Genomic DNA, 19,268 nt, shown 5'->3' with positions numbered 1-19,268 from the left:
CTGACGCACCCCGTCGTGAAGACCCTCTGTAAGGTGATTACACGTTTCAATTTCAAGTCGCCTCCTTTACACTCAATTGCAGCCCCGAAACTGAGAGAAAGCATGAGAAATGGCTTCAGTTTCAATGTGAAAGTGCAGTACAGGCTCGATGGCTTCACATCTCCCATCAATCAAATAAAATTGCAGTAAAGCGATCTAAATATGACTCTTAAGTACTGGGAAAGATGATTATTTTGAGCGTGCCTCCAAGGGTCTGCTACGAGGCTTAAGTTGGCTTCTTATTCGCCAGCTTCTTATGCGTGTTTTTCGTTCCACCTTAAATGGTGCTGCTGTGATGTTATGTCGCCTTTCGCCTGTAGATAGCTCTCTTCGATCAGTACTAATCCGGCTGGAATACTGTAGACATCTTCACTGAAAAGGAATATCCAAATAAATAGCGACTGTCCAAATTATATTTTTGTATGGAATATATTTCAGAAAATCGCAAACCAATTTTAAAAACACGGACTTACACTGGGAAAAGGTGATTGCACTTTCTGCTTATTGCTACGGCCTTCCCCCCGATTATGAAAATGTCTCACAGTTCTAACACCGACGTGTGAAAGACAATGTAACAGACTATCAAAATCCTGAAGTACAAGAAATTTTAATGCACCAGTTTTTTAAATATGACCCTCTGATCCTGGCATGTCAGTATACATTTCGAAAAAGTATGGCACCAATCGCACGAATTGCAATGGCACAAATTGTTGAGAATATCACTGACCTTGCCGATATTTGCAGGGGATACGAATGTTTTGCACATGTTGAACTACAACACGTAAAATTGAGCTTCTTAGTCAATATCACCGGGAATGTCCAATAATGACGAACATCAGTAGCTTCAAGGAAACTTAGACTCGCACATGGAGTTTTATCTTCAAATGGAGGGTGGGAGAATTTATTTGTACTCTCGTTGCTCATTAGCTAAACTTTTTTTAAAATATGACACAGATTTGTTCGAGAAACTTGTAATCGCCTTAAAGAGAGTCTTCTTGAAGATGTGCACCAGCTAGATCTCCACTATCAATTGACAGGACTTTAGGAGAAACTGTTCTCATACAACCAACATACAAATTACACATCTTAAGGAACATGAAGAGAAATCCGTGTACTAAATAACATAAAATTGTCGCTGCAAATTATCACCAAGCTGTTTCATGTGTCTGACCACCTCTTTCCTACTTTGCAGCGAGCACAAAGCTTTCTGTTTCTTCATCGCTATTTTACTGTCTCTTTCCCCCATGTGGAGATGGACCCACAGCCGAAACTTTAGGTCAGTTCCTGTTACTCTGTCTGATTGAAAGAGCTGTATTAAAGGCACTCCCATCTCTGCAGGAAAGTTATTGCTGCTCTCAACACAATATACTGCAACCAAATATAGCGATACTGTCACTGCCTGTGGGCCACGTGTTCCTGCTGTCAGTCTATTATGTCATGTTCATCCACACCCAGAAACATTACTGCTGTAGCACAAGAGTTATATAGGCGCAGTCCATAGAGCAAGAATCTCTTAATCTCAGAACTGTGGGTTCAGCCCCCACACTGGGTCCCTCTGTGTCAATTTCATCCCCCCAATACTGTTAACATGACCTGATGGCGTAACAGTGATACCCAGTACCCAGCGTAATTCAGCTTTCTTTCCACTTGATTCAGATTTTGATCTGAAATCATCGGCCGAACAAGAGTTTGTCTAAATCGAGGGAGATCTGCTCATAAGCAAGTATTAAACACTTCAGCATTTACTGTTCGAATACCACACTTTGTCAAAACACTGCCGCTTCTTAAGCTAATAAGTAACGGTTTTTGAGCACGCATTGTATTGTTAATGCTTATATTAAAGAAGCATAAATTCACATAATGGAATTTGGACTGAACATAGTAGTCCAGCCCCTTTACAACATTACATACCCTCTGATTAAAGCTTAAAACTACAGTAGCAGGAGTAATAATAATGGCAACAACATGTTTGGAGTTCGGCATTTCATTTATTTTGCGGAAACATCGTATCGGAATGAACTGCCCGAGATAAAAGAGTAATTGCGTCTTCAGATCGTTTTTACAGAGCATTGCGTTGTTCTGTTCATGCTGACTCCACGCTTTAAATTTGTCGTTTACTGCAAGCGTTGCTTTTCCAGGTTTTTCTGAAATTCCTCGCATTTGAGCCAGCACTAAAATATTTCATTCCCGTCGCTGAATACATCGTGGAAACGGTATTTGGAACGGAATGCTGTCACCCATGAAACCTCTTTGTTATTCGGTTCTGAAGTTTGAAAATGAAAATAAAACGGGGGTCACCTCATAGGCTTGAAAGAAGTCCAAGCAGCATAAAAACCCGCGAATTCTCACAAAGGCTGCACCTTTCTTCTGCTGCTTTTATAAATCAGCCTTAAACATTTGAATGCATACCTTACTGCTGCTAATCACATTCACGTGTTTACGAAGCTTTTTTCTGTCCGTTATGTTTTTGCTAAGCAGTTTCTCAGTTTTCCTCGTACTGTGATTGTCAGCGAGCACAACAAGACTGAAACAGTGTAAAGGCAGGTAAAAAAGACAGGGTAAAACGCCTGACTGTCGGGAGTGGGATTTGAACCCATGCCTCTATTCGGAGAGCGAAACACAAAGCTTATAAGAAATTGTGAATTTGCTGTTTTAAACTGCTCGACTATCCTGAAAAAAGGGATGCTGATTGCACCAGTCGCATGCGATTTTCCGTAACTTTAGGGCGATAGATACGACTGGACGAACACAATTTGTGGCGTTTAGCATGACATGGAAAACGGTACCGGAGCATTCGGGTTCGGACTACCAGACTCGAAAATAATTTTACCCCCGCACTATCAAACTATTAAACTCCCAGCCTCTCTCACTCTCTCCTCACCTCTCACCTATGATATGAACCTCACAGTGCCTTCTTTCTTACCAAAAACCCAAACACACATTGAAAATCTATCTCTACCATACATGTCAAAAACTCACTCCCCATCATTTCTATCCCTTTATTTCATTCTTTTGATGCATGTTTTTGCACATAACCTGTTACATTTTTGTTGTTTTGCACACTGCCTGTTGTTGTTTTTTGCACATCGGCTGTTGTCTCTGTCTTTCTTTTGTTATAAAATTGTTTTAAGTGTTTTTTTCTTTGTACTACTTATGTCCGAGAGCTAGCTAAATAGCATTTCGTTATACCATATACCTGTGTATGAGTATAATGACAATAAACTTGAACTTGAACTTGACATAGTCTTGCAGGCAGTATATTATTTTATCGTTTACTCGTATAAAAAAGCATGGTCTTCTCGTTCCTAAATCAGATTTTTAGTGCTTTCGAACGTTACTTCCAACCTGGACTGACAGCTCACCCGATCTGTTTGTGATCAGACCATGGAGTCGGGGGCTGTACCAAGCGCACGTTCCTTCCCAATGCTAAGGCGATCATTCGGAAGATGGGTGTGTAGAGAGATAAGCTTTGTCGACTAAAAAACAAGGCAGGATATGCAAGAATACTAATCACTGGCGACAGTTATGTTCTCTTACTATTGAGATCCCTACATTGCGAGTTTTTTTAAGACTTTGAAACTGAAGGAAAGCGGTGACAAATGAAACAGGCACGGGAGGGGCTTGAACCCACGCTCTTCGGTTTACGAGACCGACGCCTTACCACTTGGCCAAATGTAAACTGGAGGCAGCAACAACAATAAAAGGGATACTTGTCCTTAAACTCGGACGTGATGTTCTGCAGACATGTGCACAATGTCCTGTTTTCTTGCAGTGTAGACATTTTCCTGTTCACGCTCCGCATTCATCTGCTTTGTGCGTTGTTAGTCCGCACCTGTAACATGTAATGTCAGCAGTCACCTGTTCTTCTATTTCTCTAGCATGACTGCGTCCTACTGCTCGGCTTTTTTTTCTTGCTCGGCTCACAAAAGCATCAACAGATTCGTCCTGAGACTAAGTTCTCTGCCTAAATTTATGCCGTTCCAAAACCACATTTCTCCGCGGTGTAAAGGAAGCGTTTAAGGCAGCTACAGTCTTTTTCTCCAGGGAGGTTGGCGAAAATCCGCTGCACGGAAGCCCCGATACAGTGCAGTAATGTAGCCCGTCTCACGGCATCCTGAGCTTCTGTATTTCCACTGGCTATTTAATAAACTCTGTACGACTCCATCCATATCTTGTATTCCGTATACAAATCCGGAGCTCCGAGGTTCAGAAGAAGCGGTGGAAAAAGCTGGGCATAAGCAAAGCTTCTCGGCGCGGCTGCCATATCTTCCATGGCGCAAGCAAAACGAAAAGTCCTAAAATTCAGAAGTTCGTTTCTACCAGCAAGAGAACTAAAATCTGCAGTGTTCTGCTCGCTTTGAGTCCGTCAACCACTCATCTCTCGTCGCTATAAATGTTGTGTATTTTAATAAAGAGACGTTTTTATATTATTTTAACTATGTTGTTAACTACACAGATCACGCCCATATTCTACCGCAGTAACTAGTCCGAAACGTAGGACATAGTACACACTTTTTAAGTGAAGTCAGGTTGTTAAAAAATTAAACCAGCGCCCTGTCACAGAAACAAACCCCGGTCTCCCGCGCAACAAGCGGGGGTACTCAGCACTATACTAACAAGGAGCGCTTGTCTGCAGCTGAGCGTCAGCTCTGTTTACTATCAGCAGTCATTTCCTCATTTCCAAAGACTTTTTCACCTGCTCTCAGCTTTTAAAGACGGTCATAAACGCTCAAGAAGTAATTCATGTCAGTTTGAAGTCTGTTTCTGTTGTCTCAGCTCTTGATAAAGAAAAGCCGTGCGTAGGAGACTCCCTCTCTGAAGAAGTTTGCCGTCACCCTGCGAGGGAGAAGAGCCATGAATCACCGAGGCAACCACTGAGACGGTTAACATTAAACACGTGAAATGCGAGATGTTGTGATTTTTTTCCCGCTTAAGGCTTCTATCGTTTCTACTCTAACGAGAAAGACCTCTTTAATAGAAGTGAGATTTTAACAAACGTCTCCAGGGTTAACTGCGACCTGAACGCAACGCCTTAGAGCACCAGCCATCTTGCCTGTGGTACTTATAGTGAAGTATATATTTTATTTCTTTCGACTCGTTGATAAGAAAAAAAGTGAAATCATGTAATTAGGGATATGTCTTTTTTTTCCATGGGGAAAACTAGCCCGAGCAAATGTAAAGTTTAGAGCAGCGCTCAATAAAAATGATCAGAACCCGAAAGCGCTTCTTATGCGGATCATATTCCGATACCACTAGTTCTGCAGAAGAAATAAGAAAAGCCGAACTCAAAGCAGACATGTGTTGCCATTACGGGTACTCTGTCTGCAGCTGCTTTAAGATCTACTCACACCGTGTTGCCATTAAGGCTACCTAGTTAAAAAAAAACTTATCGTCACCTTTTTGAACGTGATTATTAGACACCCATTAAATCTCAACCGAGGTTTCTTGAGAGATCGTTCAGCGAGCGAGTAATAAAAAAACTACTTCGCTTCAAACCTCTAATGTCACTTTAAACTTGGACGTGATGATGTGCAGTGTGCCCTTCCTCTTGTTGTATTCAAGAGTACTCACTGTGTGAGCTGTACTCTACTGTGATTTAATTTAGATGATTACGTGGAGTAGAGTGACAAGATCTACTTGAACATTTTCGGTTTGTGAAATGAAACACTATATACACTACTGTAAATACAAGTAATGGACATTTAAAATAACCACAGTACAGCTAGAAGAGTGAAAGATAAAAGACTATTTAGAATGACATTCACAATAGAATTAAAAACGGCACAGCCGCCCGAACAGGGACTTGAACCCTGGGCCCTCAGATTAAAAGTCTGATGCTCTACCGACTGAGCTATCCGGGCTCTGAAAGGACACCGACACTGTCGGGATCCTCGCAAGTCACGTGTCTCTTGTGCCGAAGAGCAGTCATACCTGACCCGTCTGGAATGACCACTGACAGACTTTATCCAGAAGTGACGGCACCACTCCCAGTAGAATGAGTGAGAAATACAGCATGACATGGGTAGTTAAGGGGCTCCCACAATCCATCTTTCCTCACATTACTGATTTTTCTTCAATAGCATTTTGACCTTTTTTTAAAATTAAGATTTTTTTCACATTTAATAAAATCTTTTAATCAACAACATTAAAAAAAAACAAATGGAACATTTTTTGGAACAATAATTAAAACAAAAACTTTCAATGCCTTGGTTGTATACGTGTGCACACCCTTTATAAAGGGAGTTGCAACAGTGCTGAAATGTAAAGAGCATTTCTGTAGAGAAAACAGCATTTTTTCTGCCTTGATGTTAAGCTTAGGGAGCCTGTCTTTTAGAAATTCTATTTCTTAACACCTTGCACAGCCTCCCGACAGACTAACAAATATTTTTTTGGAGAAATTGGCTCACACACCGGAAGACACTAAAATAACGTTTATTTACGTTAGAGTATGTAAAACTCAGGCTTTAACAGATGTTCATGATGTTTCACACGGGGTGTTACCTGTTGTAGTTTTTCAAAAGATGTGTTAGCGAACCACAAATTATCTTGAAAAGATTTGGGTTTGTACTGGCTGGGATTCAAACCCGACTCAATTATTTAGAAGGCGCCTGTACCACCAACGCACTTCCGAGAAGCACCTGCAAATTATCACAATCCTCTCTCTCACCTACAAAGTTATGGAGACACAGACGTCCAATGAAAACTAATTTTATTCACTCAAGGCTCCTCTCTTTTGTTGTGATGTCATTTTAATAAATATTAGCTTTGATAAGGTGTCGTTTTTGCCTCTTAAAGTTAAAGTCTGCTCCTTTCTTCCTGGTATAGAAATAACATGTTCCATCTTTGTTTAAAAACACCACTAAAAGTAAATTATTCAGCTCTAACGCCTGTGTGCATTGACAAGACATCTCAAAAGGACTTATCAAATAAGAACACGATCCTTCCTGTTACCATTCCTGTGGTTGGGGCGTTGTTTCACCCTTTTATTTTCTTCTACAATATTTGCAGACAGGGCTTTATCACTCGAGTTGTACAGAACAGGTGTGCATCGGTCCATGAAAATAATCAGTAGTGCTGTTTTTCTATGCATAGTTTAATCAAGAGCACTTAAAAGATGCAAAAAGCTTTCAAATAAAACAGAATTGAAAGACAGTCGAGTAAGGAAGTAGAAAAAAAGCACTCCCCCGTCTGGGAATTAACCACCGTCGCACGTATGACTGGATACAAAAATAATAGATTAATTTGTGCCCAGTCTCTTGAAGCTTCAATGCGATTATTTTTCCTTCCTTATTTCTTCATTCGCATGCATTTACTCTGTAGTAGAGGAAACGCGAAAGTGGGAAACTGCAGGCATTCTTCGTGAGTGGTGGATTGTGATCAGTGAGCATCTGGACAAGTCTGTTCCATTACCTACGTCATCGGGGATGTAGCTCAGTGGTAGAGCGCGTGCTTCGCATGTATGAGGTCCCTGGTTCGATCCCTGGCATCTCCACGCGCTTTATATTACAGTACTCACATCGCAATCTTCTGTTGAGTGAGAACTCTTTGCTTGTGTTCAGAGAGAGCCAGGTTTACACAACTAAATGCAGGCACACTCGACGTGCTGCAGAGTTGCGCTGCTGTTTTAAATGTACCTCATTTAGTTCTGTTAAATCCTAAATTATTTGAACTAACCCTAACCCTAATAATTTAGTTCAAATTCAGGAAATCCAGAGATTGCTTCACACTTGCCGTGGCTGTTGCAGAAAACACCTCTTGAATCTCACCCGGGATTTCTTGAGAGATCATTCAGCGAGCGAATCCTCCTTCTGAACTCCGCACTAAACTGAAAGCTTCACGAACTCCTCACTGCGTGTCTGTACTGTTACAAGTGCTCTCGTGTAGATGTGAAACACAGCCATAAACACACTTTTAACTTTTTCCGTAAAATATGGAGATCATCTCCAGCTTTGAGCTGAACTGCAACAAGAAGTCATGCTAAATGTAGTATAGTGAGTAAACATCGCGAGACAACAGAACGAGAGAGTAGAAAGCAGGAATATATGGTGTAAGGGCGTGATCTGTGTAGTTAATAAAATAGTTAAAATCATATAAAAACGTCTCTTTATTAAGATACACAACATTTATGGCGACGAGAGATGAGTGCTTGACGGATTCAAAGCGAGCAGAACACTGCAGGTTTTAGTTCTCTTGCTGGTAGAAACGAACTTCTGGAATTTTCGGACTTTTCGTTTAGCTTGCGCCATGGAAATTGCAGCCGCGCCGAGAAGCTTTGCTTATGCCCAGCTTTTTCCACCGCTTCTACTGAACCTCGGAGCCCCGGATTTGTATACGGAATACAAGATATGGATGGAGTCGTACAGATTTTTTTTAAATAGCCAGTGGATCTACAGAAGCTCAGGATGCCGTGAGACGTGCTACACTCCTGCACTGTATCGGGGCTCCCGTGCAGCGGATTTTCGCCAACCTCCCTGGAGAAAAAGGTACATATGAACAGACTGTAGCTGCCTTAGACGCTTACTTTACACCGCGGAGAAAAGTGGTTTTGGAACGGCATAAATTTAGGCAGAGAACTCAGTCTCAGGACGAATCTGTTGTTGCTTTTGTGACTGCACTAAGAGAACTGGCTAAATCTTGTGACTTTGGAGTATTGGAAACTGACATGTTAAGATATCAACTTGTGGAAAAATGTGCACATAAGAGACTATAAATTGCTGCAGGAGGAAGGGCTGACTTTAGAAAGAGCTCTTACAGTCGCTTGAATTCATGAAGCAGCTCAAGCAGAATCAAGAATGCTTTCTGACCACAGTGACAAAGTGACACTGAACGGGGCGCTCGCTCAAACTTTACAAACAAAAGCCGAGCAGCCGGACGCAGTCATGCTAGAGATATAGAAGAACAGGGGACGGCTGACATTACATGTTACAGGTGCGGACTAACAATGCACAAAGCAGATGAATGCGGAGCGTGAACCGCAAAATGTCTACACTGTAAGAAAACAGGACATTATGCACACGTCTGCAGAACATCACGTCCGAGTTTAAGGACAGCAACATCAGAGATTGGAAGTTAGGGAGTTTCAGGTCTGTTTTTTTATTATAGGTTCAAGAAAGTCTGAATACCTTTGCAAGAAGTATTTCAGAATCCCACTCAAATCCAGTACGAATGCCGCATAAATCTGCATTGTACAATTAGTATACTGTTTGTCCGTTGAATCAAACACGCCTTATGAAGCATTTCTAAAACAGGAGAGATCGTTAGGGAATGCGTCTTCCTGTAAAAATAAAATGACTTCAAGGGCACTAAAAGCAGAGGTGTGAAAGCCTGCTCTACAGAAGAACTATAGCCAGAGATGCCAAAGAGGTCTAGATTTCACCACGTGAGAGAAAGCATCTCAGAAAACGAAGCTGCGGTCAATTCCACGCGTTATAAAAACACTAGGTCAAACAACAAGAGCTGAAGAGCCGCTGTTGAGAGTAACGTGGCCGAGTGCTCTAAGGAGCTGGCTTAAACCTCCAGCCTCTTCAGGAGCATCTGTTGGAGTCGCACTGCTACAGCGTATCTCCTTGTTAAGTATCCCTTTTATTGTTGTTGCTGCCTCCAGGCGATGTAAACCAGATTCAGAAAAAAATAATTTGGACAACATTATTCCCATGTTTCCTCGAAGGTGCGGTGGCCAAGTGGTAAGGCGTCGGTTTTGTAAACCGAAGATCGTGGGTTCACCCCACCCGTGCCTGTTTCATTTGTCTCCACTTTCCTTTAGTTTCAAAGTCTTCAAAAAAACTCGCAATGTAAGAGTCTCAATAGTAAGAGAGCATAACTGTCGCCAGTGATTAGTATTCTTGCATATCCTGCCTTGTTTTTTAGTCGACAAAGCTTGTCTCTCTTCACAACCATCTTCTGAATGATCGCCTCAGCATTGGGAAGGAACGTGCGCTTGGTACAGCCCCCGACTCCATGGTCTGATCACAAACAGATCGGGTGAGCTGTCAGTCCAGGTTGAAAGCACTAAAAATCTGACTTAGGAACAAGAAGACCATGTTTTTTTAAACGAGTAAACGATAAAATAATATACTGCCTGCAAGACTATGTCAAGTTCAAGTTCAAGTCCAAGTTTATTGTCATTATACTCATACACAGGTATATGGTATAACGAAATGCTATTTAGCTAGCTCTCGGACATAAGTAGTACAAGAAAAAAACACAACAACAATACAATTGTATAACAAAAGGAAGATAGAGATAACAGCCGATGTGCAAAAAACAACAACAGGCAGTGTGCAAAACAACAAAAAGGTAACAGGTTATGTGCAAAAACATGCATCAAAAGAATGAAATAAAGAGATAGAAATTATGGGGAGTGAGCTTTTGACATGTAAGGTAGAGGTAGATTTTCAATGTGTGTTTGGGTTTTTGGTAAGAAAGAAGGCACCGTGAGGTTCAGGTCATAGGTGAGAGGTGAGGAGAGAGTGAGAGAGGCTGGGAGTTTAATAGTTTGATAGTGCGGGGGTAAAAACTGTTTCTGAGTCTTGTAGTCCGGACCTGAACGCTCCGGTACCGTTTTCCATGTCATGCTAAACGCCACAAATTGTTCGTCCAGTTGTATCAATCGTCCTAAATTTACGGAAAATCGGATGTGACTGATACAATCCGCACCCATTTCTTCAGGATAGTTGAGCGGTTTAAAACAGCAAATTTACAGATTTGTGTCTTTTAAGCTTTGTGTTTCGCTCTCTAAATAGAGGCACGGGTTCAAATCCCACTCCCGACAATCAGGCGTTTTACCCTGTCTTTTTTACCTGCCTTTACACTGTTTCAGTCTTGTTGTGCTCGCTGACAATCACAGTACGAGGAAAACGGAGAAACTGCTTAGCAAAAACATAACGGACAGAAAAAAGCTTCGTAAACACGTGAATGTGATTAGCAGCAGTAAGGTATGTATTCAAATGTTTAAGGCTGATTTATAACAGCAGCAGAAGAAAGGTGCAGCCTTTGTGAGAATTCGCGGGTTTTTATGCTGCTTGGACTTCTTTCAAGCCTATGAAGTGACCCCCGTTTTATTTTCATTTTCAAACTTCAGAACCGAATAACAAAGAGGTTTCATGTGTGACAGCATTCCGTTCCAAATACCGTTTCCACGATGTATTCAGCGACGGGAATGAAATGTTTTAGTGCTGGCTCAAATGCGAGGAATTTCAGAAAAACCTGGAAAAGCAACGCCTGCAGTAAATGACAAATCTAAAGCGTGTAGTCAGCATGAACAGAACAACGCAATGCTCTGTAAAAACGATCTGGAGCCGCAATTACTCTTTTATCTCGGGCAGTTCATTCCGATACGATGTTTCCGCAGAATAAATGAAATGCCGAACTCCAAACATGTTGTTGTCATTATTGTTACTCCTGCTGCTGTAGTTTTAAACTTTAATCAGTGGGTATGTAATGTTGTAAAGGGGCTGGACTACTGTGTTCAGTCCAAATTCCACTATGTGAATTTATGCTTTTTTAATATAAGCATTAACAATACAATGCGTGCTCGAAAACCGTTACTTATTAGCTTAAGAAACGGCAGTGTTTTGACAAAGTGTGGTATTCGAACAGAAAATGCTGAAGTGTTTAATACTTGCTTGTGAGCAGATCTCCCTCGATTTAGACAAACTCTTGTTCGGCTGATGATTTCAGATCAAAATCTGAATGAAGTGGAAAGAAAGCTGAATTACGCTGGGTACTGGGTATCACTGTTATGCCATCAGGTCATGCTAGGAGGATTGGGGGGATGAAATTGACACAGAGGGACCCAATGTGGGGGCTGAACCCACAGTTCTGAGATTAAGAGATTATTGCTCTATGGACTGCGCCTATATAACTCTTGTGCTCCAACAGTAATGTTTCTGGGTGTGGATGAACATGACATTATAGACTGACAGCAGGAAGACGTGGCCCACAGGCAGTGACAGTATCGCTATATTTGGCTGCAGTCTATTGTGTTGAGAGCAGCATTAACTTTCCTGCAGAGATGGGAGTGCCTTTAATACAGCTCTTTCAATCGGACAGAGTAACAGGAACTGACCTAAAGTTTCGGCTGTGGATCCATCTCCACATGGGGGACAGTAAAATAGCGATGAAGTAATGTTTCTGGTTGTGGATGAACATGACATAATAGACTGCCAGCAGGAACACGTGGCCCACAGGCAGTGACAGTATTGCTATATTTGGCTGCAGTATATTGTGTTGAGAGCAGCAATAACTTTCCTGCAGAGATGGGAGTGCCTTTAATACAGCTCTTTCAATCGGACAGAGTAACAGGAACTGACCTAAAGTTTCAGCTGTGGATCTATCTCCACATGGGGGAAAGAGACAGTAAAATTGCGATGAAGAAACAGAAAGATTTGTGCTCGCTGCAAAGTAGGAAAGAGGTGGTCAGACACATGAAACAGCTTGGTGATAATTTGCAGTGACAATTTTATGTTATTTAGTACACGGATTTCTCTTCATGTTCCTTAAGATGTGTAATTTGTATGTTGGTTGTATGAGAACAGTTTCTCCTAAAGTCCTGTCAATTGACAGTGGAGAGCTAGCTGGTGCACATCTTCAAGAAGACTCTCTTTAAGGCGATTACAAGTTTCTCGAACAAATCTGTGTCATATTTTTAAAATAGTTTAGCTAATGAGCAACGAGAGTACAAATAAATTCTCCCACCCTCCATTTGAAGATAAAACTCCATGTGCGAGTCAAAGTTTCCTTGAAGCTACTGATGTTCGTCATTATTGGACATTCCCGATGATATTGACTAAGAAGCTCAATTTTTACGTGTTGTAGTTCAACATGTGCAAAACATTCGTATCCCCTGCAAATATCGGCAAGGTCAGTGATATTCTCAACAATTTGTGCCATTGCAATTCGTGCGATTGGTGCCATACTTTTTCGAAATGTATACTGACATGCCAGGATCAGAGGGTCATATTTAAAAAACTGGTGCATTAAAATTTCTTGTACTTCAGGATTTTGATAGTCTGTTACATTGTCTTTCACACGTCGGTGTTAGAACTGTGAGACATTTTCATAATCGGGGGGAAGGCCGTAGCAATAAGCAGAAAGTGCAATCACCTTTTCCCAGTGTAAGTCCGTGTTGTGGTGAGTTTTTAAAATTGGTTTGCGATTTTCTGAAATATATTCCATACAAAAATATGGCCGGATTAGTACTGATCGAAGAGAGCCATCTACAGGCGAAAGGCGACATAACATCACAGCAGCACCATTTAAGGTGGAACGAAAAACACGCATAAGAAGCTGGCGAATAAGAAGCCAACTTAAGCCTCGTAGCAGACCCTTGGAGGCACGCTCAAAATAATCATCTTTCCAAGTACTTAAGAGTCATATTTAGATCGCTTTACTGCAATTTTATTTGATTGATGGGAGATGTGAAGCCATCAAGCCTGTACTGCACTTTCACATTGAAACTGAAGCCATTTCTCATGCTTTCTCTCAGTTTCGGGGCTGCAATTGAGTGTAAAGGAGGCGACTTGAAATTGAAACGTGTAATCACCTTACAGAGGGTCTTCACGACGGGGTGTGTCAGCTAGTTCTCCATTATTGTCAGTTTACTGGACTTCTGAAGAAACCTATCTACAGCGAAGATACAAACTGCACAGTTTAAGGCACATGAAGAGAAATCTGTTTGCTGATTGACTCAAAAAATGTCGATACAAATAATCTGCCAGGCTGATTTACTTGTCTGACCACCTCCCTCAGTTCCCCTTTGCTGTTAGCACAATTCTTTCAGTTTCTTTTCTTGTATTTTCCTTGCTATTTTAGTGTTCCCCATGTATAGATGGATCCACAACCGAAACCGTTTTCACCCTGTGTTTCTGCAGCGTCAGTCTGTATGAGGAGCACGACTTGTACAGCTCCAGTGGCGCAATTGGTCAGCGCGTGGTACTTATACAGCAGTGCACAGCGGAGGCATGCCGAGGTTGTGAGTTCAAGCCTCACCTGGAGCAGTGTCTTTAGCTACTGAGAGCAACTGTCGAGTTTAGATACTGTTAGGTATTTGATGGAGATAAATTAACATCAAACGAACAAGTAAAGATTTATTTCGAGTCACAATCAAAGAAGGCTCCACAGCTGAAACGTTGTGTTTACTTCTATTTTCAGCATGGAATAAACCTATACTTTTCCATTTGCAGCCCACGCATGCTGTGATGCAGCTCCCTACTTAAATTTCTATCAGCTGTGTACCTCCAGTTGACCTGTACACAAATATATGAGAGAGGTCTACTGAGACAAGAGGAGCACTGAAGACCTGATAAAGCTCTCGCATTAGATTCTGTGTTTATGTTGTTACCCAGATTTGTTTTTAATGTTCTTTTTCTTTTGAAGTTGTTGCGTTTGGTTTTTTTTCTGATTGGTAGCTACAACGGGTCAGTTGCAACAAACTGGCTGCTGAAATTTGTCAGCAAACCTGTTCTCAATTGCAACAAACCTAAAATAACAGCTGCTCCCCATTAGATGTTACTAAAGTAGGAGACTAAGCAGACGAAGTGGAACAATAGATTACATTGGAACTGTCCTGAATGTAGTGGAAATAATATCGTCATTAAGTAATGAACAATTGCTTTCCAGACACTACAATTATTCACAAGGAATTTTATCAATACATATTTTATTAATAAAAGTGTAATATCTTAATAATCAACTTTAATGTTATCTTTATTAGTAGCTGTATTACAGGTAATGCATGCACAGACTTTATTATACTATAATGAATTTTCAGGTATCCCGGGGAGAGAACTGAAATGAAGGAAATACATATTTAAAAGGGGTGTAAGTCTTAAATGTGTTCTGTCACATAGGGGTGTTAATTGAATAGATTTGTTGTAATATTATTTGACTCTACACTTGTGTTTCTCAGGAGACAGCATTAATATTGGGGATTTGCGGATACAGATAATAAGTTGTACTATACAGGCAAATGTATGGTTACCTTAATGAAAAAAAACTCTTATCATTACCCTTTTCAACATTATTATTTAAAACAGTCTTTCAGAACAGTATTCTCGTATTAGTGGCTATAGTCTAATGATAATGGTGGTGAAACAGACGAAATGTGCGGAAAGAATTGGAGATGGAACAGGAGACTCATCCAGTCGATAGAAAGCTTGGGTAGGACTGCACAAACACCGTGCCAGTGCTTAGTAGCGTCATTTAAAAATAATACGTGGTTTAACAATATCAACTGCTCTTCTGTGAGCTCAGCTCCACTACTAGTAATACATTGCCCAAATTTTCAAATTAGATACATGTGTTTTCTACGTGAATGTAATTGGTACTTTTTTGTTTTAACTGATTTAAAATCTAATCTTTATAAAACAGACAAAGGGTTTATGTGTCGCGCTGAAATTCACACACAAGTAAGGAAAGATATCGCGCTTAGGAAGAAATCCAGAGTGGAGATGCCGGCGATTGAAAACAACCACATACAGCCTGTATGTGCTCTACCACTGAACGAAACTTCCGACAACTACTGTATCTTTATCTGCAGCACTTTCTTTTAGGAAGAGTGAGGAGTCTACAAGCCTAGAAAATAAGACAACTAAGTGAACGACAAATTTTCACTTTTTGATTAAAGAACATAAAAAACACCTTTCTTCCAGCCAAATTCAAACCAGAGAACAAAGAGTTCCCAGCTGTTTCCACTATATTCCTCCGCTCTTACAACTGAGTTATCGAAAACACAGGAAGCCCACCTTTTGTCTTACATAAAGCACAATGTAGTGCAGCGGTCCTATTTATTTAAAACCCAGTTCGAAATCAAATCTCATTCCCATAGTCCTGTTTAGTTTGAATTTAAGCAGTTGTAGCAGCAATGCTTGGTAATAAGACAGAATTAAGCGTTGCTGTGCTTTCCTTAATGAGGCCCCATCTCACTCTCCATCTCTGTGCTTCAGCCACAGAGAAAGTATTCATGCAGGCTGATTTAAGATGTTTTCTTTCGATAAGGGACAGCTCCCAAACGGGGATGCACTTAGATAAGCCTGGCTATCATGATCAATGGTCATCCATTGGCGCCTATCTGTCTAGGGAGTGCCAAATGGACATCTGGACTGCATTCCTAAGTGTCAGGAGTATGTGACTCGTATCTCACCTTGATCAACCAATTAGAGACTGGCAGGGTGTGGTAACACCATGTGGGTCTCCAATGCCCGCCAAACTCTCAACCAATCAGAACACATCTGGGTCTTGGTCAAAAAGGGAGCGCAAGCTCAGATCAGGGCTCTCCTTGGCCATTTTCGCGCATCCTCAGAGACAATCAGGTGACAAAGGCTGTTGTCTGCAAAGGGACTTGGACTTTGTTCTAAGCGCAGGGCCGAGGATCCCGTACGTACTCAGAATTCTACCAATGTGAACGCTCCGCTTGATCAACGGCAGCCCACAGTTGGACCCTCGTCGACAACCTGAATAGCTTATTCAGAAGCAGCGCTGGACCGGGAACGAACCAGCTTCTTCCTGGGCAAAAGAGTGACTTGTGAGGACTAGCCGTCACACTGCATAGAGTGCATAGTGCATAGAGACTTTCTACTAGCCAGCCGGACTGCTGGTAGATCCCCTCGGAGCAACGACTGCCCTGCGCGCCGCAGTCAGATTCCTCCGCCCGTCCTACTCCGAGCTGCACCTCGACTGGTTGGCCAGTAGCCAGAGGATTCCGGGACAATGCCCATTGGACAACCGCTGGGACCGAGGCTGCAACAGAGCCTGTCAGCTGGTTTGGTGTTCGTGCCGGGAAATTCCAAATCCATACACAGTGGATAAGTAAACCCCAAGTTCTACATTGCGTCTCGAGAATTCAATTGTACCTCAACACAAGTTGTTATCAATTTAATTCATGAGTAATGTATTTACTTCCGAGTTTAGAGTAACAGTGGGTAATAACACTGATTAGCGATTTGGTAACCGAACGATATATATTGACATATATTCTCTGTTGTGTATCTCTTTGTGTTTGCATCTCTTCGAGATTATATACTTTGTATATTGATAACCCTCACAGTAAGGTCTGCTGCTCATATCCAGGCAGACTAGTATATGTTTGGTGCACAATTTATATGAATAAATGTATCTCGTGTATTGAACCCGTGTGTGTGCGTTGTTAGTTGTTCTGACGATTGATTTTCTAAAAACCACAACGAACAACCTCGTGATTACTGCTACAATTAATAATTGTCTCAGTAAACCCATCAAACCTCTATACTTGTATAGTATAATTTATTATCTGTACCCGCAAATCCCCAATATTACTGCTGTCTCCTGAGAAACACAAGTGTAGAGTCAAATCATATGAAATAATACAACAAATCTATTCAATTAACACCCAGATGTGACAGAACACTTTTAAGACTTTAAGACCCCTTTAAATAAGTATTTCCTTAATTTCAGTTCTCTTCCCTCCATGGGATACCTGAAAATTCACTATAACATAATAAAGGCTGTGCATGCATTACCTGTAATACAGCTACTAATAAAGATAACATTAAAGTTCATTATTAAGAAATCACGCTTTAATTAATAAAATATGTTTTGATAAAAGAAGTCTTAATAGAACCTAGGTAAATCCCTGTAGTAGTCTAACACCTACAAAAAAGAAAAAAAAAACAGAACAACTTCAAAACAAAGAGAAAAAGAACATTAAAAACAAATCTGGGTAACAACAAAAACACAGAAAAGTGAGTGCTTTTTCAAGTCTTCGGTACTCCATCGTGCTCCTCTCGTTTCAGTAGACCTCTCTCATATATTTGTGTATAGGTCTGCTGGAGGTCCGTTGCTGATGGTAATTTAAGTAGGGAGCTGTGTCAGCATGTGTGGACTGCATAGGAACAAGTAAAATTTTATTCCATGCTGAAAAGAGAAGCAAACAACGTTTGAGCTTTGGAGCCTTCTTCAGGTCTGACAAGGAACAAACCTTTACTTGTTCCTTTCATGTTAATTTAGACCTGATCTCCAGCAAATACTTAACAGGATCTAAACTGGTCAGTTAGTTTAAATAGTTGAAGATATAGGCCACACTGCTCCAGGTGAGGCTTGAACTAAATCTCAGCATGAGTTCGATCGCACCACTGGAGCTGCAGAAGTCTTTTTTTACACAGACTAATGCAATTGCAATTAGTCACGAAACAAACGAGAACTGCAGCTGTACACTTGAGACAGGACGCTACTGTATTAATTTTGTCTAACACTCCAGTCGAACAAGCCGACATGTCACTATTGCTAAATCATTACAAAAGACGCCAACTAATGACCAGTTTTATTTTTAACAGAACTTTACTGAAAGTTAAACTTATAAAACTACCTGAGCAAATAAATACAACAATTATTGTTCCTCTGACCTTCTCAGTATTTCTTTTTTTAAATTAATACATTTATTTATCCACAGTGTGCCTTGTGCTTACTTTTCAGAACTCTCTCTCCTGTGTCAGTAGGAGCTTACATTTCAAGTTAAGTTCTTTAATCAGTTCCAATATCTTCCTTTCAAAGTAGGGAAGAGCAAGCTGGCATGTTGTTTTGCCTGTGGTTATTCTTTATGACTATATCTTCTGACACCTGTGCACAATCCTACAACATAACAAGAGAAGCACTATAACAGGAGTCATAAAAATGCAAGAAGCCACTTTGAACAATCTTTCGGAATTGTAAAACAACTAACGCTTTGCTTGGCTGTCATTTGGTTTGTATACCAGTCCATCAAGAGCCAGCACCATCATCATCAGGTCATGTGCAGTCCTACACAACCTTGCGATTGACTGGGATGAGCTACCTTTTCCATCTCCATGGCATGCAGCACACTCTGGCTGTTTCAACACAGTCATTATTGGACCACAGTGCACTGTCTCTTCTGTCCTGTGGCTATCATAATCACTTTTAAGAAGCCAAGTTTTTTTCTTTAACATGTGCTTGGGTGCCACCCATTTCCTTATTATCCCTGCTTTCCACTGATAACCACAAATACAGAGACCCATCACAATAAAATACTTAGCAAATCTATTCAGTTGACTCCCAAATTTTATAGAACATATTAAAAGCTCCCACTCTATTTATATAACCATTTGCTCTGTTCTGTTCTCTTCACTTCCTAGCATATCTTAAAGCTCACAGCTACTAGTAATGATTGACATTAAACATAAATAGTAAATGACACTTCTGTAAATACACACATTAATAAACTTCATTATTAATAAATA

General features: G+C 40.9%; 3 non-coding genes across 3 annotated transcripts; 2 read left to right on the top strand and 1 right to left on the bottom strand.

The window, feature by feature from the left end:
• Positions 1-5,827: 5,827 nt before the first annotated feature.
• On the bottom strand, positions 5,828-5,900 carry trnak-uuu (transfer RNA lysine (anticodon UUU)). Its single transcript has one exon. It is a non-coding gene; the product is annotated as a tRNA-Lys (tRNA).
• Positions 5,901-7,459: 1,559 nt separating this feature from the next.
• Positions 7,460-7,531, top strand: trnaa-cgc (transfer RNA alanine (anticodon CGC)). Its single transcript has one exon. It is a non-coding gene; the product is annotated as a tRNA-Ala (tRNA).
• Positions 7,532-13,942: 6,411 nt separating this feature from the next.
• Positions 13,943-14,036, top strand: trnai-uau (transfer RNA isoleucine (anticodon UAU)). The gene is made up of 2 exons: positions 13,943-13,980; positions 14,001-14,036. It is a non-coding gene; the product is annotated as a tRNA-Ile (tRNA).
• The last annotated feature ends 5,232 nt before the right edge of the window (positions 14,037-19,268 follow it).

This window comes from Lepisosteus oculatus, chromosome 14 (assembly GCF_040954835.1).
Source record: "Lepisosteus oculatus isolate fLepOcu1 chromosome 14, fLepOcu1.hap2, whole genome shotgun sequence".
Lineage (NCBI taxonomy): Eukaryota > Metazoa > Chordata > Actinopteri > Semionotiformes > Lepisosteidae > Lepisosteus > Lepisosteus oculatus.
This window is presented reverse-complemented; position numbering and strand designations above follow the sequence as displayed.